Source organism: Petaurus breviceps, unplaced genomic scaffold (genome assembly GCF_028583685.1).
Source record: "Petaurus breviceps papuanus isolate PSGF00001 unplaced genomic scaffold, PetGlider_PUasm1.0 91133, whole genome shotgun sequence".
In the NCBI taxonomy this organism is placed as follows: Eukaryota; Metazoa; Chordata; class Mammalia; order Diprotodontia; family Petauridae; genus Petaurus; species Petaurus breviceps.
The window spans coordinates 84,637,345-84,664,158 of record NW_027187419.1 but is presented as its reverse complement, the minus strand read 5'-3'; the positions used below and the strand labels follow the sequence as shown (position 1 = coordinate 84,664,158).

At 38.9% G+C, this 26,814-nt stretch overlaps 1 long non-coding RNA gene across 1 annotated transcript in view; it reads right to left on the bottom strand.

Annotated features, from left to right (window-relative positions):
• Positions 1 to 26,814, bottom strand: part of LOC138155485 (uncharacterized) — a 130,871-nt gene that overhangs the window by 24,795 nt on the left and 79,262 nt on the right. Inside the window, exon 2 of the long non-coding RNA XR_011166845.1 lies at positions 20,652 to 20,733. This is a non-coding gene — a long non-coding RNA (uncharacterized lncRNA). The remainder of the gene's footprint in view (positions 1 to 20,651; positions 20,734 to 26,814) is intronic.

Genomic DNA, 26,814 nt, shown 5'->3' with positions numbered 1-26,814 from the left:
ACAGCGTTCCCCCGCACCCTGGGGACAGGGAGAAGTTTGCCTTTTCTGTACCCTCTATAAATTTCCAGGCTCCCTCTAAGAGGTTTCAGTTTAAGGTTCTGCCCCAAGGAATGGCTAATAGCCCTACCCTCTGCCAGTTCTATGTCGCCCAGATTTTGGAGCCAATTAAGGATCAATACAAAGAGTTCATAATTATCCATTACATGGATGATATTCTTGTTGCTGGCCCCACAGCTGGAGAGGTACAGGAATGCCTTTCCTTCATGATGCAGGCATTGGCTCAACAGAATTTTGTTATAGCTCCCGAGAAGGTACAGAGGCACCCCCCCTATGAGTATTTGGGACACAGGATTACCGCTAGTACTGTTCAAAGGACCTTGCCTCCTATCAAATTGAGTGCTTATAAGGCCCCTTCACAAAGTTAGGGATCTTGATTAAGGCACCACCCCCGACAGGTTGGGGGGTGAGGAGAATTCTTGTTCTTCTTATCTTTCAGATTGTCGACTCACCCTCCTCATCTTGGGTCTCCTTGCTGAGAATGCCGTGACGGAATTACGCTGGGGACTGCTTTCCACCTTCCCGAGACCCATGCCTGTGACTTCTTCAGCACAAGTTTTTCCTCGTTTATTTACAGTTAACAACACCCTTAAGCTCCCTGTTCTGCACCTCAACAACGACACTAGGCCGGTGGAAAGTAACAGGACAATATTACTTAATGGGACGTTATGTTTTCAAATCACACCCACAGTCGATCCGGAACTGTCACCATGTGTCGGGCTGTTTCCTCAGGAGGCTGTGTGGTCCGACCGCCTCAACTTTACAAGCAAGAAGATAAGACAATTAAGACTGGCTATTGCATCGGTGAATTCCACCTCTGTCGATCCTGCCGTTCTCTCCGGACTGTCTAAGTGGCTGCATGATGTTACAACCTGGTTTTCACAGTGGGGAGGCTTAACCTCCTCCACCGTGGTGTTTGTTCTTGTAATTATTTTGCTTTTGTATTGTGTTTGCAAGCTACGGCGCCGTCAGGATGGCTACATGCTTCTGACCCAACAGGCCCTTTTTACCCTCCAAGAGGGGGGAGATCCTCAGGTATGGTTCCAGGCCATGGAGGACGTGTGACACCTGGGGTAAGACGGGGGTGACTCCATGACGGGCAACTCCTCCCTCCTCGGCCGCCTAAGACAGGACCCAGGGTGTCGGTGTCCTAGGACGGGTAAGGTTCGAGTGAATCGGAGGTGACCTAAGCCAGAGGCCCCCGCACCGCACGTCAGAGTCCTTGGGACAGGACCCCTGAGTGGTAATGGGATTTTTCTGTGGTCTTTCGGGCAAGAAGCGTGGTCACCTGTGTCGCCTGTAGCGGGAAGCTTAGCAGCCTGCACTGCCAATTCTTTTGACATATAGGATTATTGTTTGCTTTAAAGAAAAAGGGGGAGTTGATGGGGGAGGGGGAGGGGTTTATGGGCGATGCCATGGTTGCTTTGAATGAATATGGGGTGATCTCCATATAAGGCCATGGGGGTGATCACCATATAAGGCCATAAATGTAAAACTGCGATGTGATTGGCTCGGATTCGCTATATATTTTCTTGTGTGAGAGGGCGCTCTCTCTCTCTCTCCGCCATGTAACTGTTGAAGAATAAACCACCCCGCTTCACTCCTCCGCCTTCTGTCTGGTGTTTTTTCCCCGTGAGGGGCCGGTGACGACCGAAGACCCGGGATGGGTAAGTGAGAGGGCCGTGGGGCTAGTCGTCTAGATCTGTTGTGAGGGCAAACGCCCGCAACATGATTGGCTAGTGATGCCTGATTGCAGAAGGATGGCATTTGAAATCTGAAGTTCTAGTGGCTTTCGATTTTATCAACAACACATCTAAGATGAAATTTAGAGGCAGTTGGCCTCCTCCCAATATTAAAACAAAAGAGGTTTAAACACCAAAATGGCTTCTATCTGGGTAGAGGGCTATATAATGACAGTTAAAAAAAAATCTATACACAGCTTATCTATGAGCATGCAGGGCTATAAGATCTGCAAATTTGCAATTCTGGAAAAACAAATGGAAAAAAAGATAATATGAATCAGGTTCAACTCAACACACACAAACATTTATTTAGCAGCTATTATGTGCTGGGTTTGGAGGAAGTACTGATAAGTATGGCAGGGTCCCAGCCCTCATGGGATTTACATTCCATCACCCAGAGGATATGACACCAATACAGTTAACAATAATATTGAATACTATAGAACCAAGAAAGATCTCTTGGAGCATGTGGCCCATGAGTTGGTTTTTAAACAATGGGTTAAGCCATTCAGCAGTGAAAAAGGCCATCTAAACACAGAGAACAGAGAGAAGTGTAACAGGGCATGTTCAAAGTGGTTTAATTCAGTTCAATTCACTAAACAACATGTATTAAGCACCTCTATGGTCCAGGAATTTTGTTGGGCATCAGCGATGCCAAAACAAAAAAGAAAACAGGTAGCAGTAAACAGTTGCATGGGGGATGAATAGAACTGGATAAAATTGTACAAGTAGATTGCACAGGAGGCCGTGAAAGCCAAGCAGACAAGTTTGAACTTGATGGAACAATTGGGAGCCATTGACATTTTTTTTCCCCAACAAAAAAAAAGCAGAGTAAGGATGGACTGGAGCAGAAATGGAGTCAAGAAGGTCTACTAGTCTAGGTGGGTGGTACCAAGAGCATGAACTTGGGTAACAAGACCCAGAGGCTGCAGTTAGGCCTTTTAGCACGCCTCTTTTGCTACCAGTAATTCCATGATCTATAACAACTCCAGACAAGAACCAAAACCATCAAAGTGGTCTGTCTGCATCAGTGATACTATAAATCAGTACTTCCTAGCCATCATCACTTGAGGTGACTCATTCCTTTGGAATACTACTGCATCACCAAGACTGTCATCACATGCAAATTCTAGCAGTTGACTGATCCCCTCAAAAGCAGGCACTTCCTGGGCACCGTCATCATTCCTTAATGGGGTGAGGAATTTCAAATAGCTGCTAAGGAAAGAAGTATTACCCCTGGCCCTTTTCTCTAACCTGCACTTGTTAGCTTTTCACATTTAAAAAGATGTAATTGTGGTCACTGGGACCTAAAGAAGAATCAGATCATCTAAATCTAGATTTAGGTATTTTCCTTGGTGGGTGTGAGAAGAAAGGGCAGTGACCACCATGGAATGCCTGGCGTGTGATTATCCTCAAATAAGCATGAAAATAAGAGATAAAGGGACCTTTTCTAGCTTTATATTATAGTCTATGAAAAAAGCAGGTATTCATCACATTGTTGCTTCTCATAAAGCTTTCAATGAGTAAGAGCAAACTTAAAGAATGCTTCAACATTTAAAAAAGTGTTTGACTTACATTATCTCATTTGAACCTTACAATAGTTATGTAGGGTGGGTGCTATTATTATTCCCATTTTACAGATGAGAAAACTAAAGGTTTAGAGAGGGTAATGGCTTGTCCAGAGCCAAGCACGAGAGGATTCAAACACAGATCTTCCTAAGTCCAGTGCTCTGTTATAGGATGCCACCTAGGGTTCCTCAATCAGTTTTGACTTTAAAACCTGACCTAGTCAATCATGGGGTCAGCAGTTATTGGGCACTGAAGGCAAGGAATTGTTATCTAAAGCTCAAGGGATTGTAAAATTGGGTCTGCTCTAATCTAACCTTCTCTTGGCTCAATGATATGTCCATAACCCTCACTTTTCAAGGAATGCTAAGAATGAAAAAATTCAAGGCCATTGAGAACCTACTCTAATTGCCAACTTTTCAGTATTTGTGACACTAGTCTATCAGTGTGATTTTGGGACCTTCCTTAAACCTACTTCCCTCACCTTCCCTAGGGGAGAAAATAATCAGAAAATACATTGTCAAATTTCTATTTATAATTCATTACAAAATATAAACATATTAGTTTAGTCGTGATTATATACATCATTCTCTGAAAATTGTCATTAAGCTTGGGATGCTTCTAGGCATTAAAAGTAAGACATGTGGACATTCAAGGATATTATGTATGTCCTGAAAGGTACTAACAGATTTACTAATAGAAAAAAAAACAATAATAATAAATAAATAACTTAGATAAACCAAATTCACTTGGAAACATGAACGTTAAGTCAGGACTTCAATTAGTTAAACTGCTCATTATTTCTTCCTGATTTGGTCCTAACCTGGTCATCCCACATAAGTATATGCTGAAGTCATCTACACTCAAAATGAGATGAGTTAATCTTGCTGTAAGGAATTGGGATTTCACAAAAGTCAGGATTAGGATGAACCATATTAAAACATATTCAGAGAAAAGAAGAGCACTTCAAAGAAATAATTTTTATAGAACCTGTGATTTTTCTCCTTAAAAAAAAAAATGTGCTAAGCAACACATATTTGTGGGGATGGGAAAGATCAAGGTAGAAGAGGAAATATTTGCTAGTAGCTCTCTGGGCTTCTACCTAATTAGACAATACAATCAATATAAAAGGGAGACAGCTTAAATTCAATACTCAGGACCTCCACCCTCCTACCCTCAACTTTCCACCTTCTTGGGTATGCATTTCGGTGACTGAATATTAAAACCCCATAACTCTACTCCATAATCAGTGAAGGGAACCATCCATTGTGGTATGTAAGTCCAAACTCCCAAACTGGCACCATTCCATTACAAAAATAAATCAATCTTTAGTTTAACCTAAAACTAGCTTTTAAGGAAGTCACGGTAACCAAAGTTTCAAGATACTCTTGTAAAAAAGAGATTTCACTTAAGTTTTCAAAGGAATTCAAATATTAGGCAATTCTGTTCCTTCCAGAAACAACCCCATCAGGACTTGAGTTTACAAGAAGCTCATAAAGTCATATAAAACAGGTGACAAAGGACCTTTACCCAAACACACCTCCCTCAAAGCTAGCCCACCAAAAGAAGGGTTCAGCTAAAACAAGCCCTGTACCTTTATTAACAATAAAGATTCATTCCAATACATAAAATTCATTTTTAAACAAGGGAGAAAATAGCCCCAGGCACATAAGGGTATATTTCATTACATAAGATAAATTTACATTAGGAAAAAGTCTAATAATAAGTCTATTCCAGAAAACAAATTACATTATGGGAAAGAATGAGAGGCTAAGGGAGAGTACTGGACCTACTCTCAGGCAGAAGAGGGAGGTTACCTAAGAGAAGAGAATGGGGATGCCCAAGAAAAGAGGGAAAAATGTAGAAGGAAGAAGTCTGGGCTAGATTAAAATGGGTTTCAGGTCTTGGAAAAGATGTAAGAGCTCTTCTTCCTCTAACAAGTAAGAACTAGGATGCTGGTAGCCTCACCCACTCCAACCCTAGCACATCAAACTCAAGCAATGCCTTTTATAAACCTTCCCCCTGCCCCTCACTGCTATTTTAAATAAGGTTGGCTTTAACTCCCCATCACTTAGCATAGCACCTGGCTCATAGTAAGCACTTAATGCTTGGTGATTGATTAAAAAATAAAATCAGCATGAAAACTGAAAAAAAAAAGGGGGGGGGGGATTAAGTTTGCCCTCAGAACCAGCCATCCAATTATGATGCCTAGATCTCTCTCCCCAAAATAGCTGTAAATAACTATGGGGAGGGGGGCATTTTTATTCCAAGATTAGAAACAAAAAGACCTAAACACAAACCCTGATTTGAGGCAATATACTGGCATGAATAAGTTTCATTCCAAGTTTCAATCAAAGTAATTTGTCAAGTTTAAAATTAATTAGCTCTTCTTGTTTTAAAACTAAATAAGTGTTGAAGACAGGCAAGTAGTGGAAACGAGGCATACAGAAGGCCTGAATTTGGGAGAGAGGGTCAGTCTCTGGAGGGAAGGAGAATGTAGAAAGAACAGACTTGGAAAGACGGAAATACCACAGACTTTGTAATTTTGCTTCCTATTAGCCCCATTTACCTTTAATTGAGTTAGTATAGAGGTAACTTTGTCTGGTAACTATAAATGTAGGAAGTTTTACTCCAAATGACCTATGAAGTCAATTTTATTTCCCCTCTTTCCAAAAAGGTGCAACTTAGTACAAAAGAACTTGAGGAATTTATTGGTATTTGTAGATGATTTAGGAATTACCATGTATCATTGTAATTAAGAGAAAGGAACCAACACCTAGGTTCCAAATAGAGAGGAAATGAGCCATTCTGAATTTCTGAGCTTACTATTTATTCTTCTACTGGGGCAGCATCCTTCATCTTCTTTCTCTCTTAAAATAATACTGAAGTTCCTTTAGTCCTTTAGTCCCTAAGCAAACATCAAAGTCCCCCAGATTTCTCCCAATGCTGTGATGCTACTAAATATTACTCTTCCAAACACATATACCTTGAGATTCACCTATTTCCCCCTAGAAATGGGGACAAGAAGCATATAACCTATAACAGGAAGGAGAAAGCAAGAGAATAGGATTGTTCACTCTGAGGTCCACGAACTTAAAAAAAAAAATCTTGAGAGCTATATTATAAGTGATTTTCTTTGCAATCCTATGTAATTTTTTTGTTTGTTTAGAAGCATTATTCTGAGAAGGCCTTTACCACAGTACCCAAAAGACTGATTCATGACCCAAAAAAGGCTAAAAACTCCCAACCTAGAACTTCCTGGCATCTATCAAGGAAGATACTGAGTAGCCTGGCATCTAACACACCATCATTCTGTGATGTGGAGAGAAAGAAAGTTTTCAACAATTCCACTAAAAAGTTGGTGATGTGGGGGAAGTGGGGAAGAAGAAGGAGTGCAGGGGGTAGCCTGTCCAAAGGAAACCAATTATTCCAGAAGGGCAAGTTCCAATTAACTTTTTAATCAAACTCCGAGAAGTAGCAACTATTATTTGTTTTAAGACTGAACATACTCAAGGTCCTTAAACTGATCCAAATAGTAAATATTTCAGTTTTCCCTGGAATCATGGAACTTACAAATAAAATGAGTCTTAACGAACATGTGGATCAACCTCTTTATCTCCATTTCACAAATGGGGAAAATTAAGGCACGAGAGAGCCTTAGAGAGTCACACAGGAAATGAATGGGACCATTTAACTAGTATGCCTCAGTTTCCTATCTCTAAAATGAGCAGTTGTTGATCTCTACAAACCCTTCTAGCTCTAAATCAAGGCTTCAATGATTTAGTGCCTTTTCTACTGTACTTCAGACACTATATTTCCAGTTTTATCTCTTGGGTGACCATGTCTTTATCAAGAAGGCTCTCTGTCTTTGGATAGGTACAATTATTTTAAATTGTGTATGAAACCCTCACTAAAATATTGCCAGCATTAAACACAGGTAATTTGATTTATAAAGAGTGTTAACAGAGTGACTGGAATAGGGAAGGGAGGGGAAGAGGGGGGGCTGAGATGTACATAAGCTAAACTAACCTGGAAGTTCTGTACTCATAATCCTTGGATGATGATGGACTTCGAATCTGGAGGGAAAAAACTGGCAACCACTATTCAAAACCATTAGCATGAAAGCCAAATTTGATATTTCAACCCATTCTAAGCTGCAGTGCAAGTTTCAATGGTACCTTTTTAAATGTCTAACAACAAAAGATGCTTTGTTTTATCCGGAAAATATGGAGCTGCTTTTGATTATTCCATGTTGCTTTGCCCATTTTCTGTGGCTGTGGACTATTATTTAAGAATTTAGTGCAAAGGCTGTCTTGCTGAGCCATGGATATTTGGTAGGATGCTGTAAAATGACTCCAAAAATGTCTCCTAAGCAACAAAACAAGCAGAAATAATTTAATCTAAAGAGTATTGAATTTCTCTTTTATCAGAGTTCTGCAAAACGTCAAGAAATGGCAAAGAGAGGAAGAGGGGAGGAGGAGTCAAATTCAGGTTTTAGAACACAGATTCAACCTGATTTAAGATTTATTATCCCAATTTGAACACTCCAACCTATGCCACAAGTCCAACCCCCACCTCAAAGCCTGTCCATGTTCCAGCTCCATTTTGAAGGTTTTTTTTCTATGCTAATGGTTTCCTTTTTGCTTCTCACCCTAAATGCTCTTCTTGTCCAGAGTTTCTTCACCACTTGTCCATGTTCACAGCTGACTTGTACATTCAGCAAGAATCCCATACTAGTTATTCTATACACTTGTACACCATCTCACCATATTGGTTTTTAGCTCCCTGAGGACAGGGACTATTTTCCATTTATTTTTTCTTCCTCTCAATGTACTGGGAGGAAATGCTAATAAGGAAAATTGTTGTACTGCTTTTTCCCATAGTAATCTGTAAAATTATCTGAGGATAAAAAAGTGAATGAAATCCCCCAAGGGAGAAAGAGGATGACAAGAGAATTAAGGAATGAACCTTAGAGAATCATCTACAAAAATGGATGTGATCCTACGTTGGCAGAGTCCCATCAATATTCATCAAGTGTTCAGAGCATCTTACAGTGAATTATTACTTTAACAGTATGCAGCTATTCATAGGCTCCCAAAGTGGGTGATACCACCCCGTGGGGTGCTGTAATGATCCAGGGGGACAGTAGAAGCCTTGGATGCAAGTGGGGAGCCATGAATAAAAATAAGGGGGCAGTGGAAGCATAAGAAAAGATTTAAAAATTCTGAAAAAGCCTTCATACATGTTTCTTCTGTTGTGTAACAGAGTTAAAGTCATAATTGCATCTTTTTCCAAATAAACGCAAAAAAATGCAAGCTATAACCAATCGGTGGTCAAGTTCACCAAAAGGTCGTAAGCAAGTGTTGGCAGGTGAACCTGTCTTGCCTTGTTGAGAAATCCAGCATGCATCACCAAGAATGTATGCACATAATGATTTGCTTACAATATAACATTGTACGGTTACATGACACAATATTACATCATCAAATTTCAGTGCAAGAAAAAGCCCACAAATTTACAATAAATTATTAAATTTAAGAAATGTCATTTAATATATTTTTTTCACATTTTTTAAACAATGCATATTTCAAAAAAATTTTAAAGGGTTAAAAAAAAAAGTAGGGGCGACTAGGTGGTGCAGCAAATAGAGCACTGGTCCTGGAGTCAGGAGGACCTGAGTTCAAATCTGACCTCAAGACACTTAACACAAAAACTAGCCATGTGACCTTGGGCAGGTCACTTAACCCCAACTGCCTTGCATTTCCCCCTCCAAAAAAACAAAACAAAAAAAATAGATTTCCAGGGAGCTGCTGAGTAATTTTTTTTTTAAGTGGGTGGTAGGCCAAATAAGTTTGGGAACCTCTGAGCTATATAGTTTTAGCAATAATCTTGCAGTGGAAGAATATTACATACAAACTTCACATCTCCATTGTAAAGAAATTTAACTGAAAACACTTAAGTTGAGACTTAGACATCTTCTCATTTACCTCCCTGGCTACAACTCATTTTGAATTTCTTGTACTCCAGCTTCATTCATTTTGGATTTCTTGACTTCTCCACCATGCACCTGAGCTGGGTAACTCTTCCCCTCTTCCCTTTATCTTGCTTTAGTGTGTAGCCTTCCCTCATTAGACTGTAAGCTCCTTGAGGGCAAGGGCTGTCTTTCATATTTATATCCCTAAAGCTTAGCACAGTGACTATCACATAATAATCACTTACTAGATATTTATTGACTCTTAAGGTTAGTTTCACATTTCAGGGAATTCTCAAACAGAATATGCACCTTTACCAATTCAATAAACACATATTATTCTTATTAGTCCTATTCCATTTTTTTAATTTTTTTTTATTTAGCTTGATCCATTCAAACCAGGTTTTTAAATTATTGACATTAATAAACATCTTGCTATTTAACACACACAAAAAAACTAGCCACGTAACCTTGGGCAAGTTACTTAACCTCAACTGCCCTCCAAAAAGCAAAAAATAAATAAATAAACAAACACCTTGCTGAGTGAAACTTCACATCTACTTAGCGATTTAAAGCAGCAGTTGAGTAGTCTAGGGACCCCTGAAGTGTTCCTAAGACCCTTTCCGGAGCTCTGAGAGGCCAAAATTATTTTCATGATAATATTGAGATGTTTTAATTTCTAAAACAGTAAATATTGATAGATATAATCCATGGAAACAAAAGCTCTTTGGAAAGCTCTCAGTTTTAAAGAATATAAAGATGTGGAGATCAAAAACTTTAACAATCACAGCATCATTGTATTGGTAACAGTTGCCAGAAGATTCCTGAGGGCAGTGATAAAGAGTAATGAATCTTGCCAGCAAGCCTACCCTCTACCAGTTCAGTTTAAGGAGAGTAAAAGTTAAAATTAAAGAGAAGCAAAAGTTAAGAGAATAGTTTAACAATGGGGGAAAAATCGTGCCATGCCAACTTCTACAAGGTCAAAGAAAGCTATAACTCAGACTACTGTATTTTTTAAATCCAGTAACATAATAATCATGGTAACACAGCACATGTAGCTTTAGGAGATGAAAGATAAAGGTTTTTCTGAAAGCAAAGGAGCTATAAATAATGGGATGGACTGCAGGCAGTAGAGAATACTGTTCAGTTCAATATAGTTGCATTAAGTGCCTGCCATATGTTCTGTGCTAGAGATATGGATATGAAATTACACATGGCAATGCCCTCAAGGAAGGAAATGGAAAACTACTCCAGAATCTTTGCCAAGAAAACCCCAAATGGGGTCACAAAGAGAAAAACACAACTGAAAAATGACTGAACGTGAACATAAGGCCCTCAAGGAACTTACAATCTAACATGAGAGCAAGAAGATAGCTCAGTGGATTGAGCACTGGGTCTGGAGTCAGGAAGACCCAACTTCAAATCCAGATTCAGACCCTTACTAGCTATGGGAAGCTGGTGAAGTTACTTCATCTCTGTTTGCTTTAATCCACTAGAGAAGAAAATGGCAAACCACTCCAGTATCTTTGCCAAGAAAACCCCCATGGGCAGTACTGTTGTGCTATGGTCGACAGGTTCATGAAAAGTCAAGACAAATGAACAACAAGAAGCATCCCAACAGACTCTAGACTGCTGGGCTCAACTCCATGAAGACAAGGATTCAAGCCCTCCCTCTGATACATAACATATGGGGGGTGTTGCAAAGAAGGTGTAGACCTGCATTAGTAGGGAGTTTCCTTATTTGGGTAAGTTCCCTACACTAATGGTATCAAAGGTCCAAGCCCTATCTCTCTTCCTACAAGGTAAAGCGTGATAAAAGAAAATGAGGAGTCTAAACAAAGTACCATATTTGAGGGGAGTTTTCCGTGTGCTGACAAACTCATGTCAGAGACTCTTCTTCTAGACTGCATTCTGGTTATCTAGCTCTGTAATAATTCTTTATAGTTAGTGGTCAGAATCTTCTCTTTACTCTTACTGCCAGCTTTAATTCCTGAAATTGTGGAAGGGCTAGGCCTTCACTTCTTTGCTAAACTTTCGTGTAAGACAGCTTGTGTGTGAGACAGTTTGGTCTCCAATTGGGACTCCCAGAGCTCCTATCTAGGATGTGTCTACACCAGGGGTAGGGAACCTTGGGCCACAAGTAGCCTACTAGGTCCTTGGGTGTGGCCTCCTTTTGAGTCCAATATTTACAGCAAATCCTTTTATTAAGGGGATTTGTTCTGTGGAGTTTGGATTCAGCCAAAAGGCCACACTTGAGGACCTAGTTCCCCACCCCTGGTCTACAGTGAAAGCACTGCCCCCTCCTCTTCTCTCCAAAACCAGATCTTTAATGTTCAGAGCCATGTATCTTCAGCACCCTCTATGGCATTTCAGGAAAAGAAATAAACAAGTCAGTAGCTCTGGGTCTAGAGTGTCTCAGTCTGGTCACTACCATTCCCAGTCACAGTCGGTTTCCTACTACACTGGAGTTTTCTCATGGAAAACGTCCGCTCTTGCTGCATCCAGATACAGAGCCCTGCAGGCTCCAGGGGTCTCAGGTGCACCTCTGGCCTCACCAGGAAGCACTGTCTTCTTTGCCTGGGCTGGTTTTCCCAATAGACCCCCTTTCCTATTACTTGTGGTCTTCTGACTGACTTTCTATGCCGTTCTGGTGTGGGGGAAGTCCTTTACCATAATTTATCACAGGCTTTCATGATTACTATTTGGTTTAGTGCTATTTTTAGGTTTTTGCTGGAGTAGGTGTATGAGGGTTGGTCTATTTGCTTCCATTCAGGCAGCCCATTCACATGTTAACTTTTTAGGGGTTACCTGAGCATAGCTGATCTTTTTTCAACTAATGACAAATTATCCTTCTATTTCCATCAAGGAAGAACTTAAAAGCTTGTAAAGGTGTAACAAAGTGAAAATCCTTCTTTACTCTTCTTTCAAGACATTAACACTTTGTTTTCTCTTTTACATAGTCCTTCTATATTTCATTAAATGGGATATGAGGGTCGATGGTGGGGAAGATGAGAAAATCAATGGAAATGTAACAAACCAATTCCCCACAGTATATTAATGACAGGAGCTGTCCAAAAGTTGAAGGGGTTACCACAGGATATAATATATGAGTTCCCCATCACTAGAAATCTTCAAGAGGGTGCTGGATAATTCCCTATCTGATGAGGTATGGGCTCTGGGAGCCCCCTTGAGTACTCCTTGAGTCCTTGAGGTACAGACTCTGGGAACCTCCCTTGGACTCTGATTAAATCATTAAATCAGGACCCCTCGTGTTTGTATGTTGGGGTCGCCAGAGCAACCCTAACCCTCTTAGTGGGTAACCTCTTCATTTTTATGGTTCCCTGACCAGGAACACTGCTAATCTCAAGTTCTCCTCCAGCCAGGACTGGAAAGTATACAAGCCTCTCTCTTTCCCTAATACCCTGGAAGTGCAGTTTTTGGTTTTTTTTTTTTTTTTGGTGTGGTGTGGTGTGGTGTGTGTGTGGGGGGAGGTTTGGGGGCCTGATATCTGAGGTACTATTAGGTCAGACAGCTAGGAGGCTGTTTTGTGCTCGGCCTGACCTCAGGTTCTTGGTCCTGTTTGATTATTTTGGAGAATATGGACATGTGCAAAGTTTCTGAAGAATGGAAGATAATGACAGATGCCCCATCTGGAAGTGTAAGCCATATTCTTTCAATTCTCTCGGTGCTAGGGAACTGGGAAAATTTCAGGTACTTTTTTGGGGGGTTTTTTGGTTTGTTTTTTGAGGCTTACTCTCAAGCCTTCCTTTATGGAGGGGCTTCCAGGCCCTATGCCTGTAGCTCCTAAAAGTTCACTGTTGGGTTGTCTTTTACAACATTGGAAAAAATTTAGTTTCTCTGGAGATCTTAAAAAGGAAAAGTTGGTGGTCTTTTGCAACACTGTTTGGCCTAGGTATAGCCTAAAGGACAATGAATAGTGGCCTGTTTTGGGGACTTCAAAAGATAATACTCTCTTGCAGTTAGAATCATACTGTCACAGAGAAGGAAGATGGATAGAAATTGCCTACTTAATGGCTTTTGTTGAAGTTTCTCAGAACAAGGTTCTCAGGAAAGACTATGAGATGCTTGAAGCTAGAGCCCCTCCACAGAGGGGCAACAGGGACCAATTAAATGACCCCAAAATACCAACACTCCAGGTCCTGCCCAATGAATTCGATTCAAGTCTTAGCCAAAGAAAAGTAAAGTTTATTAAAAGTTCACTTGCATTAGACACAGAGTAAGTCTGTGCTAGGTCATTCTATAGTGCTTTCACTATTCCATGGTACTCTCACTATTCTATGGGCTCTCACAAACATGAAGACAGGATGGGGTCTTATATACAGAAGGTTGTGGGAGGAATCTAGGGGTGGTCTAGGGGAGGAATTTGGAGAGGGTCTTCAGGAGGAGTTAATGAGGTCAATGAGTGATTAAGGGTGGGAAGCCACCTGAAGGCTACAGACAATGGTGGGCTAGGCCAGTTCAAGGGTGGACTGATATTTTGATAGGCTCAAGGGTAGGAAGTAGATGAACAATGGAGGGGGCTAGGCTAGTAACTAGGCTAGAGGTCTGGGTCCAGCCACAATGCAAGGCTTATTGCCTCATGCAAATGCCCCATCAAATGAGATGATTTAATCAGAGTCCAAGGGAGGTTCCTAGAGCCTGTACCTCAAGGACTCAAGGAGAGCTCAAGGGGGCTCCCAGAGCCCATACCTCATCACTATCCACTTAAGAATGTTACAAAGAAGATACCAACTCAGGTCTAGGTTAGACTCCATGATCTGTGAGATCCAATTCTTTTTGATTCTATTTAGAGAAGAAAAATATACAGTAAACCAGAACTTAAGTCATTGAGAAAAGAATGAAATAATCAGTGCAATACTCTATAGATCTCACCTCCCCTCCAAAGAAAACAAAAAACAGGCTAGCTGTTCCAGACTAGCTGGGGTCAAGATCTTATGCAAAAGTAGGGCATTAAAAAACAAAAAGCAAAACCAGATGACCTCTCCTCAGTCCCTTTCAGCACTACAATGTAATATTGATTCTTAATATTGATTCTTGTTTCCCTCCAGCCTGATGCAAGGTCAAGAGAATTATTAACACTCATTCACACTGATAGGACAAGTACAGGAAAAACACAACCCACACACATTTATCCCAAAGCAATTTAAAGTTTTTATACATCACGATTCTCTACTGCATCTAATCTTATGTGTCCAAACCCTTTCCTTCAAACTAATCATGAACTTTTCCAATGACAAGAACACATTCAAGAAAATACCAAAGTATTTACAAAGAAGCAGAGAAAAGTTAACAATTTTAGTTTCATATTCAACTTTTCATAGTTGGAAGCGACCCCTGGGAAAAAAAATACAGACAAAAAACACCAAGTGAAATTTTAAAATTAGATAAAGTTTTTCCCCTTATGGTTGGTTCACAAGTAGCTATTCATATGAAATAATAATAATAGTGACAGCTTAATGTTTACATGACAATTTTTTTTTTTTTTGCTTTTTGGAGGTGGGAAGGCAGGACAATTGGGGTTAAGTGACTTGCCCAAGGTCACACAGCTACTAAGTGTTATGTGTCTGAGGCTGGATTTGAATTCAGGTCCTGATTCTAGGGCCAGTGCTTTACTCACTGTACCACCTAGCTGCCCCTACATAACAATTTAAGGTTTGCAAAGAACGTTACATATATTATCTCATTTGATCCATACAAAGTTATAAGGTTAGAGTTCTTATCTCCATTTAACAGATGAGGAAACTGAGGCAGAGAGAGGTGGCTTGCCCAGGTCAGTCGATCAACAAACTGTTATTAAATGTTTACTATGTAGATCCAAGGAAATGTGCTAAGCAATAGGAATTCAGGGACAAAGACAATCCCTTCTCTCTAGGAGCTCATGGTCTAATTGGGGGAGATAACATGTAAACAACTAGGTACAAACAAGAGACATAAACAGATATAGATCTATTAAAGGGTCATGAAGAGTAAGACATGACCGAGAACAACTAAACAATAACAACATAAAATACAGATCACATGAATTGTAAATAATCAAAAAAGGAAGGAATGAGAATTACAGGAGAGTATAAGTTCTAAGAAGCTTGGGTTGAGGAAGCAGGCTAAGAAGGGTTTTGAATGCCAAACAAAGGATTGTATATTTGATCAAGAAAGTGATAGGAAACTGATGGGGTAAATGGACCTGGACCCTGAATTTCCTCATATATTTCAAGAGACTAGTCCCTGGATTTTCCCATATAACCCAGTCCCTGGAGTCTTGCCCAGCCCAGTTCATATAGATACTCAATAATAGTCCTTTGACTAGTTCTTTCATTGTGGCTCTCCAATCTATCCCAGACCACTTAATTCCTTTCACTGTTGAACCAAGACCACCCCAGGCCATTTACCACTCCTTAATTCCATCCAAATCCTATGTCTTTTTTTGTATATAAGTATCAATCTCACTCCCATCAAGGAACAAATGGGTGGCTGGAATCCATCTGCTCTATTGGTGTTACAATAAACCTCATTACTTTGAAAGAAAGGTGTAAGTGCTCAAATTCTTTCCAGGAAGACTTGCCATGTACCCTTATATTTCGGGGTTCCCAGTACCTCAAACTGCATCAAAACCACTGGAGTTTATTGAATAGAGGAGAAACATGACCAAACCTACACTTTAGGGTTTTCGGAAGAAGATGTTATCTGCTGAGGAAGACAGAATAGAGTGAGGAAAGATTTGTGGCAGAGAGACCAACCGGCAGACTACCTCAACAATCCAGGAATTGTGTGATAAGGGCCCATCCCAGCTGGGGTGGTGGCAACATTAGGAGAGGAGGGTACATATGGGGGACAGGGTTATGAAAAGTAAAAGAGACGGGACTGGACAGCAGATTAGATGGGGTTTGGAAGGGGGAAAGGGAAGGAGGCGAAGAAGATTAAATTTTGAGACTGGGTGACCTGGGTCACATAGCTAGTAATTGTCTGAGACAGGATTCAAGCTCATGTCTTCCTGACACAAAATCTGGTGCCTACTTTACCATCTGGTTGTTAAAAAAAAAAAATTTTTTTTCTCTGAAATTTTCCTTCAAAAAGCAATTCACTAACAATAAACAAAAGGGTGGGAGTTAGAACAGGGGCACAGTTTTTCTGGTACTTCTGGAAAAGTATGTTAGTACTCATTAAATATCAATGTAAAAATATAACTTTCAATGAATTTTAACTTCTCAATTTCTCCATGTTACAAGATCCAAAGAGAATATATCTTTGGGGAATAGGAGATATAATTCTGGTTAAATGAAATTGCTGAATTTAATTCGTTTAGATATAAAAAAGTACTTTTGAAAAGCTAGACTTTTCTTTCACTCTGCAAATCCCTGCAGGTTTAGTTTTACTTAAAAACAGCAGAATTATCTTTTTCTAGATTTTCTGGGATATTCCTTACCAAGTTTGCACATTCTCACAGGATAATCATGCTGATTCATATACAAAAACTATATTTAACCAAAGTAATGGTTCCCATTTGAAAAGAGAAGATCCAATTGTCCAAATTCAAAGTTTTCCCAAAGATGTATTTTCTACCATTACTTCTCCATAAAAGTCAAATTCTAACTTCTTTGTTCCCAAATTATGAAAAACAGGACCTGGGTTTAAAAAAAAAAAAAGGCATATTATGCACTCATGTTTTATAAGAAATATTCCCTTCACTTTCCCAAGTTGGTTTGTATTAGTGGAAAACTACAGTGTGGAAATTACTACAAAGAATTAAGAAAAAGTAGTAACGTTCTCTTATGGGACAAGCTTAAAAGGCGAAAAAAATTCAAAAGCATATGCTTTGAAATTGGAAATGTTTCAGACTTAAAATATTCCCATTGTCTGCCTAGTCTGAAAGCCTTATTACCAGTTACTAGTTACTTCCGGAAGAAATAGTCGGGTTCTAGTAAAGGGTATAACAGGAAGAGTAATGGGTCTGCTTTAAAAGAATTTACAGACTAGAGTTTTGGCTGAAACTAAAACAAACAAACAAACAAACAAAAAGGGTTACTTTAGTGGCCCTAGAATCAGTAAGTAGGGCCCCAGCAAAACTGCCCCAGGCCACCAGCCCTGGTGCAGCCTGGGACTTAATTTGTCTAGGCTAGAGGTTTCAAAGGTTTCTAAGAAGCAAATCAGACAAGTTCCCAGGAAGGGTGGGGTAAACCAAAACTGGGAATGATTTATTTAAACAGAGCTTGGGGAACTAATGAGAAAGAAGCCTCAGTCTAGCCCCAGGAGAGGGAAAAGAAGTGTCCAAGGAGTCGGGTATCTATGTAGGAGTAGAGGGAGTAGAGATTCAGTTTTAGGCCTAACAACTGTAATTAGCTCCCTAGACAGAGGTTAAGGAGGCAAATTTTGTCTCCTCCTGCTCTCATTGTAAAAAGAAAAAGGGGAGGACCTTTGTTATAAATCTCTTAATTAGTAGAATAAACTTAAAAAACAGACACCTTTTAACTTTGCTACAACCTCAGTACACAGTTCAGGTTTCAACAACATGATCTAGAGCCTACCTAACAATACCTTTAATACCCTAGAAATTAAAAAAATTTTAAAAAAATTAAAAAAAAAACTTTTTTTTTTGCCACAACAATCATAATAGCTTTATAATGAATTTTTATTCATGTGATAAACATAAACAAAATTTACACATGCTTTAAGATTTCCAAAGCTGTATGTATATGTACGTTATATATGTGTGTGTATACATTATATACCTATTTGTGCATGTACATGCATGTGTGCGCTTTAAGATTTCCAAAGTTGCATGTATATGTACATTATATATACATGTACACATTATATACCTATACATGAATATACATGCATGTGTGTTTGTACACACATACATATATACGTTTATATATATATTCATATATATGTCATTTAATGCTCAAAATAATTCTGTAAGGTAGGTACTATTATCTGAAAGAACCTAAGTTATTTTTTCTTCAGATCCTCAATACCTCAATTAGAATAGTTCCCTGGTACATAACAAACTCTTTTTTTTTTGCTTTTTTTTTTTTTGGAGCGGGGAAGGCAGGTCAATTGGGATTAAGTGGTTTGCCCAAGGTCACACAGCTAGTAAGTGTTAAGTGTCTGAGGCTGAATTTGAACTCAGGTCCTCCTGACTCCAGGGCTGGTGCTCTATTCACTGCACTACCTAGCTGCCCCCATAGCAAACTCTTAATAAGTAATTGTTTATTATTATCCTCATTTAACAGATCAGTAAAGCAAGGCTCAGAGAGATTGAGTGATTTATGCAAAGTTACACAGTTACTAAGTGTTTGAGGCAGGATCTAAGCCTAGGTCTTCCTGCCTGAACCCTGAGCCCTGAATTTAATCCACTACTCACTCTTTTCATGAGAACTAATAGTCATAATGATATCCCTCGAGTCAAGTGTCTTCTAAAACTTGAGTTTGGTTTCTGTGTTTGAAATATGTCCAAATTACTTTTAGTGTTAAATGTGCATTATGTCACATTGATTATACATATATTAAAATTATAGCCCCAAACTCATAAAACCTATAATGTATATGTGTGTCTACATGCGCACACAAATACGCACACACACTATAGGTTTTATTAATTTTTGGTCATAATTTTAGTCATAACTCAGCTAACCAGAGGGATCACATTAACTTCAACACCATGTTTTCCAACTATCCAAACCTTTGAGAGGTTCACTCTTCACTATACTAGAGGCATAGTATATTGAATGCTAGGCCTCTGCCTCAGTTTCCTCAACCTCAAAATGGGGATTATAACGGCACCTACCTTGAGAGGTTCTTTTCAGGATCCAAGGAGATATTTGTCAAGTGCTTAATACAGTGACTGACACTTAGTAGGCACTACATAAATGCTTATTCCTTTCCCTTCCCCCTCCCCTTTATAAGTAAATTAGGTCTAAGAGATTTTAATTATGCATTTTAGGCACATAGATATTCCCTAGGCAAAGGAAATGTGGTATAAAAAGTCCATAGGTCATCAAAATGACTTTAAGTAAGCTGCCAGAGTGGTCTGTAACACCGAATTTTCTTTCTGGCATGCCCTACCTTGAAAGTCATTAAGAAGCAGAGCATATATGTATATTTAGACAAAATTCTATAGCAGGAATGAAATTCAAGTCCAATTAAGTAGAGGAACTAGTGACCTAGCATTAAATGGTTCTGCACCTGCTCTGGCAAAACCTGATCCTCTAAAGGAGGAGATGGCGACTGCTTTTTAGTCAGCATTTGCTTAAATATAGAAAATCCGATCATACAAGAGAGAGGCTACTTTCTAGAAACTAGATTCTTAGACATATATGGTCATGGATAGCTGTAATCTAGATAACTAAGCTTGTGAGACCTTTTAAATTATCCTATGTCAGTTCTCCTGAGGAAGAATTAGGATTTGGATACATTTACTCTAAACTCAATTTTCAAAGAAGTCACTTCTTGCACTGGACTGAAAAATGCCTTCTGAGCTCAATAAAGCTTCTACTCCCAAGAGTTTCTCAGCTGCTTTTTAAGCTAGGAAAAGCATCTAACTCTGGGCAGTCTTAAATATATGGGCCTGTGCTCTCGGGTCATTCAACAAGCATCAATTCAGTGCCTGGCCAAAGCCAAGCACTGTGCTAAGGGACATAAATCCTAAGAATGATCCAGTCTTTGCTGGGTAAGAGCTTCCATTTTGCTGGGGGAGATATTTACATATGTAAATATATACGGAATAGTGCATTCTTAGGAAAAGGAGTAGCAGAAGCAATTAGGGGATCAAATCAATCTAATCTATAAGACCAGGAATGCATTTGATTTTTAAAATCAAAGCTACTGGAGAGACAGAGGGGAGAATTTGTGTATTAATTGTTCAGTATATGGTATATAGTTTACAGCTGGAGAAAGAAATGGCAAATCATTCCAAGAAAACCCTAAATGGGGTCATAAAGAGCTGGACACAACTCAAAACAACTGAACGACACACCAAAGTTGGCACAGTGGAGTGCTGGGCCTGGAGTCAGGAGGACTCAGATTCCTGAGTTCAAATCTGGCCTCAGACACTTCCTAGCTCTGTGACCCTGGGCAAGTCACTTAACCCTGTTTGCCTCCATGTCCTCATCTGTAAAATGAGCTGGAGAAGGAAATGGCAAACCACTCCAGTATCTTTGCCAAAAAAACCCCAAATGGGGTCAAGAGTTGGACGTGATTGAAACAACTCAACAAAATATGGTATATTTTCCCCACTAAATTAACTAGAGACTGAGAGAATGAGACAGGACATTCATACAGACTCCTCATACACATACCTGACTCTTTCTTGCTTCCCTTTCCTCCTTCTCGACTCTTCTTCAATACAGCTTTTAACATCTTTAATAGACTTTATGCTCCCTAAAGAGAAAAGGGAGAGAAGAGACAAAGAAGGGGGAAGGGGAGTGTATGTTAGAATGTAACCTGAACATTGTCTTTAAACAGATATTTCTCATGTCAAACAAAACACTCAGAGGTCATTAAATATAAAATATGTTGGGCTTTACATTAATTTTCCATGAATAAGTTAAGCAACAAGCCAAAGGCTAAAGCAACAAAGAATGTTTTAATATTTGAATAAAATGATTAGACACTCACTGTCTCATTATAAAGGAAAACAACATTGGGCATTCTCGACATTCCACATATAATTAAGGTTACAAGGCTAAACCTGGGTAAGTTACTGTAAGATACTTTAGTACAAAAATGCTTAACTACTGACCCAAGTTTACTAAAGGGAGAGAACATGGAACACAAAAGCTACCAATGGTTATTACAAATAAAAGAACGAAACAATATCATTAATTCATTGACTCTGTTAAATTATGCCACCAAAAAAGAAAAATCTTCTCTCAGGAACAAACAACTGCTGGCATTTTCAAAAGGAGTATGATGAGAATACAGTAAGATAGACACTGGGGGCCAGAGTAACATCTTAGAAGTTCTCGGCTGAGAGGGGATCAGGAATCAAGGAAAATATGGTCATTTTACAGATGGGGAAACTAAGTCCTAGAAAAAGAAAGCTACTTGCTTGAGGTCCTCAGGGATAATAATGAGATATTAGTCTTTGATTATATGTAGTAGTTATATTTTGGGAGGCAGAGGGAAAAGAAGTAGCCTGTGGCACCAAGCCAAACCTGTGCAATAATGAGCTGCATTTTTTTTTTTAAATGGGGTTCTACTGTGCTTGTAAAAAACAGCAGAAAGGCCCATTCCTAAGGTGAAACCAGACACCTACTCTCCGGCAATGCACAAACAAAAGGACATTATTTCAGCATGAAGTTATTCTCTTTACTCATTTCCCTCCTCTCCACTAATCCAAATGAAATGGATGCAGATGCAGCAATAAACTAACAGCAAATTTCCAACTATATAACACTGTATCTTAAATTGTGGACAGAGTGCTTAATAAATGGCTGTTGACAGACAAACTAAAACAGTTTTAAAATTATTTGTATGAGTAATAAACTAACACTAATCACTAATGCAATGAGTTTTTTATTATTATTATTATAATTATCACTAATAGAAACTCACATTTATTTCACCGTATAGCCTACAAAGGGCAGCTAGGTGGCACAGTGAGTAGATAGAGCACCAGGCCTGGAGTCAGAAAGACTCATCCTCCTGAGTTCAAATCTGGCTTGAGGCACTTACCAGTTCTATGATCCTAGGCAAGTCACTTAACCCTGTTTGCCTCAATTTCCTCATCTGTAAAATGAGCTGGAGAAGGAAATACAAACCACTCCAGTATCTCTGCCAAGAAAATCCCAAACGGGCCACAAAGAATCAGACAGGACTGAAACAAATGAACAACAAAGCACTTTCCTCACAACAATCCGGTGACAGAAATAATACAAGCATAATCACTATTTTACAAATAAAGAAAGGAATTTCTTTATTTTTTCAGAGGAAAAAAATGATTTGCCCAGTATTCACATAGTGAGAAAATCTCCCCTCCAGCCTCCTCCCCACCCAGATCCAATGGTTCACTCTACCATCTTGCTACAAAAAATTTCCTTAGCACTCATCCCCATCATTATTTTTGCCTAATGATAGTTTTCTCTACATCTACCTCCTCCTTACTCCCAGCTAAATCAAATATCAATTGTATTGTTTTTTTGACCAGTTCCCCCCCCGTTAAAAGTCTCAATTCCTTAAGGATAGGCAAACTACAATGTTTTGTGCTAGGTTATATATAAATCAAGCACTTCAAAACTTCAAAATATTTATTTTTTCATTGGTATAAGTATTTTGCCCATGATAAAAATTGTAGTCCCTCTTTGGTAGATGGTTTTATGAATTATTCAAAACAGTCAACCTTCTGGTGATGAGCCTCTCTCAACTTCTCAAAGAGATTCTTTTTTTTTTTTTAAAGCAATCGGGGTTAAGTAACTTGCTCAAGGTTACACGGCCAGTTCTTTCTGGGTGTGGTGCTGAGTATCTGAGACGGGATTTGATCCAGGTCATCCCGACACTGGAGCCGATGCTCTTACTCGCTGAGCCACCAGACCGCCCCTCAAAGAGATTCTTTGACAGCCCAGATCAACACTCCATCATCACACTTTTCCACTTCACTAATACAAATCTTCACAAATCCAACCATGGTACCACCTATGACAGAACCGATATCTACCAGGTATCCCCTCTCCTGACAAAGGGATGCAGTAGAGGTTTGTTGGTAACCAATTGGCTCCTGCCTCCCTTGAGACAGCTTACTAGGTACCTAAGGGCATAAGAAGTCCCAGCCACATGGAATCAGGGTCCCTTCAGCTTGGTAGATATCTGAAGATCACTGAGTTACCATAACTAGGTTGCTGACCAGACATTTCCACTGAGACAAGGTGGCACTACAACATGCACTTTTACTTAGTCTTGCTAGGTAAGGATTAAATAAACCTCCTTTTATTAACTTATAAACTCTTCAATAACTTCCAAGTGTCTCATTTTATCCCAAAGTCAAACCTGAACAAGATGCTGGCATAAGGCTCCAGGTAAGGAGCCTCCAGCAAGCAGACAACAAGAAGGCAAGCACTTATTAAGACCCTACTATGAACCTGACATTGTGCTAAGCATTGTGATAGAAGCTGGAGGAGGGGGATTGCTCTCAAGGAGCTCACCATTTAATGGCGAAGAAAATAGGCATATAACTATGTATGTAGAAGATAAAAAACCAAGGACAGTCTCAGAGAAAAGGAACCTTAAAAATCTAAGAATTATACAGCTGTTTATGGAGGTCAAATATATACAGAATAGGAACAAAAGCATCTGAAAACAGGTGTTTAAAAAAACTTAGCTCAAAAAAGCATTTTCAAAACAGGAGAAAATATAGCTATATCAAGGGGATAGGTACCTTGTAAAGCAGTCGGTTCTCCCTCACTGGAATTCTTCCCGGAAAAGCCTGATGACCACTTGTTGAAAAATGTTATAGAAAGGATTCTTGATCAAGTTTGAGTTAGACTAACTGGCCTCTTGGGATTTTTCCGCTACTGTGGGATGATGTGATATATTCTGCTTTGTGACACCATTTTCTCTGTGAGAAAATTAGACCCACAACAGGAAATAATGAAGAAACATAGAACCACTCCATTTATTTTCAAATAGTATTATTAGGAAGGCCTCTCTTCTATACTACTACACAGCTACTGACATAAGAACTTAAAATGGTAAGCTGATACATAGGGACCATGTAGTTTTTTTTTTAAATAAATGTATAAAGGATCCCTAATACACAACATCTCTACATACTCTATACTCTCAATTAATCCTTATTGACCGATAAGACTTAACAGTGCGGAAAAGAGGCACAGGTATGCACCTCTTTAGGCCACAAGAAATGAAAAAAGAGAAGGAGGTGACAAGGGTGTGTTTGGCAATATCCTTGCATGTTTATGCCTGAAAATCAGCCCAAATTCCTGGAATGGTAATGAATATGATAGATTTCCTAAGATGGCACATGCTTAGTTCAAGAAGCTTTTTTTTTGCTTCTCAACCAACCACTGCATCCAACCCAAACTTTACAGAAGAAGCTGTATGCTTTCTTTTTTCAAAAAAAAAAAAAATGAAAGCTATAAAACACAAGGTGTTCCCATTTCTACCTTAGCTGCCAGGAAATTTAAGCCAAATTCAGTGTCCAATTGTAGAAATCAACTCATCCATCTCAGGAGCCTGGTAACATCTAATCCCTTTGCTTTCCTTTGGATGTTTTTATCCTTAGTTACCGTTTTTTTTGCATTATGCAATAACTTCAAATTTAGTTCAAATACTCCTGAAAGTAGGTAGGAGGGTGAAGAGGAAATAAATCCTAAGTAAACAAAAAGCATTCAGACTGTTTTCATCTTCTCTATCCCCTTCAACAACTCATTCAATAATTACCTACCATATATAGAGCAGCATTATATTAAGTGCTAGGGAACTGACCTAAGACATGGGGCCTGTCCTCAAGGAGATTGCAGTCTAGTAGAAAATAAGACAAAGGAACAGACGTCATATAATTTAGAATTTTACTTTTAAGTTCTTCTGAGAAAGTCAAAACCAAGTATTATATGAGGAAAGTTTTGGAGAAGTCAGGATTCAGAAAAGTCTCCACTTGAGTAGGCACTTCTGAGTCAGTCTTTAAAAGATAAATACACAGAAAAGATATTCAGAGGAAATCAAAGAAACACATAAGACAATTTTGTTACTACCTTCTAAAAATTAGTTTAAAAAATTATAAGCCAGACAGCAGAATTTTAGTTACAAGTACAATCATTAGTAATCACCTTTTTTTCTATTTTCTTTTTCTTATACTTGTTCATGCAGGGCAGGAGTTTTTAACCTGAGACTTGTGAAATACAGAGAGACAAACAGATAAACAGATAGCCGGATGGATGGATGGATGGATGGATGGATGGATGGATGGATGGATGGATGGATGGACAGTTATAAATGTATTTCGATATAACTGGTTTTCTTTCTAATCCTGTGCATTTTAATTTATTCATTTAAAACCATTATTCTGAGAAGGTATCCACTGGCTTCATCAGATTGCCAGAAGGATCCATGAGAAAGGAATGATGGTATTTCTCAATGCAAGTTCAACTAAAATGGCAGGTTAATATAGCGAAAGAAGCCATTAACCACCACCTACTGGCCAACCTAATAGTAAACAAGCAGCTTCTCACAGTTAGCTGGTCCACAGAGAACAGAAAGTCTGTCATGAGAACCATATAATAAATCTTTCCAGGCTGAAAGAGCCTAGAAGAACTTGTGCTCCATGGGTAAGCGTTCAGGAACAAGTCCTCTCCAATAAAGAAAAGGGAGTGGAGTTTTATGTTAAAAATCACTAGAATTTTTTTTAAATATACATTTAGTATTTCCCTATATAAGGAAGGTAATTCTGACAGGCAGAAAGGATGGGTTGGAAAAGAGGCTACTATAATAATCTATTCAGGTGATAATGAGGTCCAGTACAATAATGAAGGGAGTAGAAGCCAAAGGCAAGAGATGTTAACTCATTTTCCCATTTCTTCCTTCCTGAAATCATCAGCATCAAAGACACATGTTAACTATCATTTGGAGAAAACCTTAAACTTCACTGTTTTGTTTTGTTTTTTAAGTTACAAGCATTGAAAACGAGAGAACTTTATGGTCCTTCTCTCTCTCTAAGCTCTTAAAATACTGTAGGTATGTACCACATGTTCTGGCAGTTATGTTTGATCTTGTGCTATTCTATTTATATGAAAACTATATGCTCCCTGAGGGCAGGGGTCATGTCTCTTAGCCTTTTTTTGTACATTCCATAAAGCCTAGTGTTCCACAGTAAGCAATTAATAACTATCTGGAGATCTGAAAATATTTCTTTTGTTGTCTAACCAGATAAGCTCGCTTCTTAAAAATTATTCTATGTTTTCAATTACAAAAATAAACTCTCTCCCTCCCATGAGTTAGCTTTCTAATCAGTTGCCTTCAGCATTTAAAGCACTGAATGAGAATTAGGAGACCTAAGATTTTATTCTTAGTTCTGCTATTAACTAGTCTGTTGACTTATCCCTAGTCCTCTATTAAAAATGACCTCGAATATTTCTTCCTGCTTTCTAAAATTCTATGATTCTACCTACAACACCCTCACTATGTGGTGACAATGATGTATGGTCTATGCCAAAGCACTTTTTTTATATATTGCACAATATGCAAATGAAGCAGAGCCATATGACATGGTCAGTTATGATCTCTTATTTTAGTAAACACTACTTTCAATTCCACAAATATTCATGACTTTTTAAAGCACTAAGTGCAATTCATTAGGAAGCAAAATAAATGTCTGCTTTTGTCCCAGCAAAGGGACACCACACCCTTTGCAATCTATATTTAAAATGTTGCTTCTATGTTGTTCTGTGGTGAGACGCTTGTTTGTTACGGAAGAGAGTTACAAATTTTTTAAAAACCCAAACCTGCATTTCA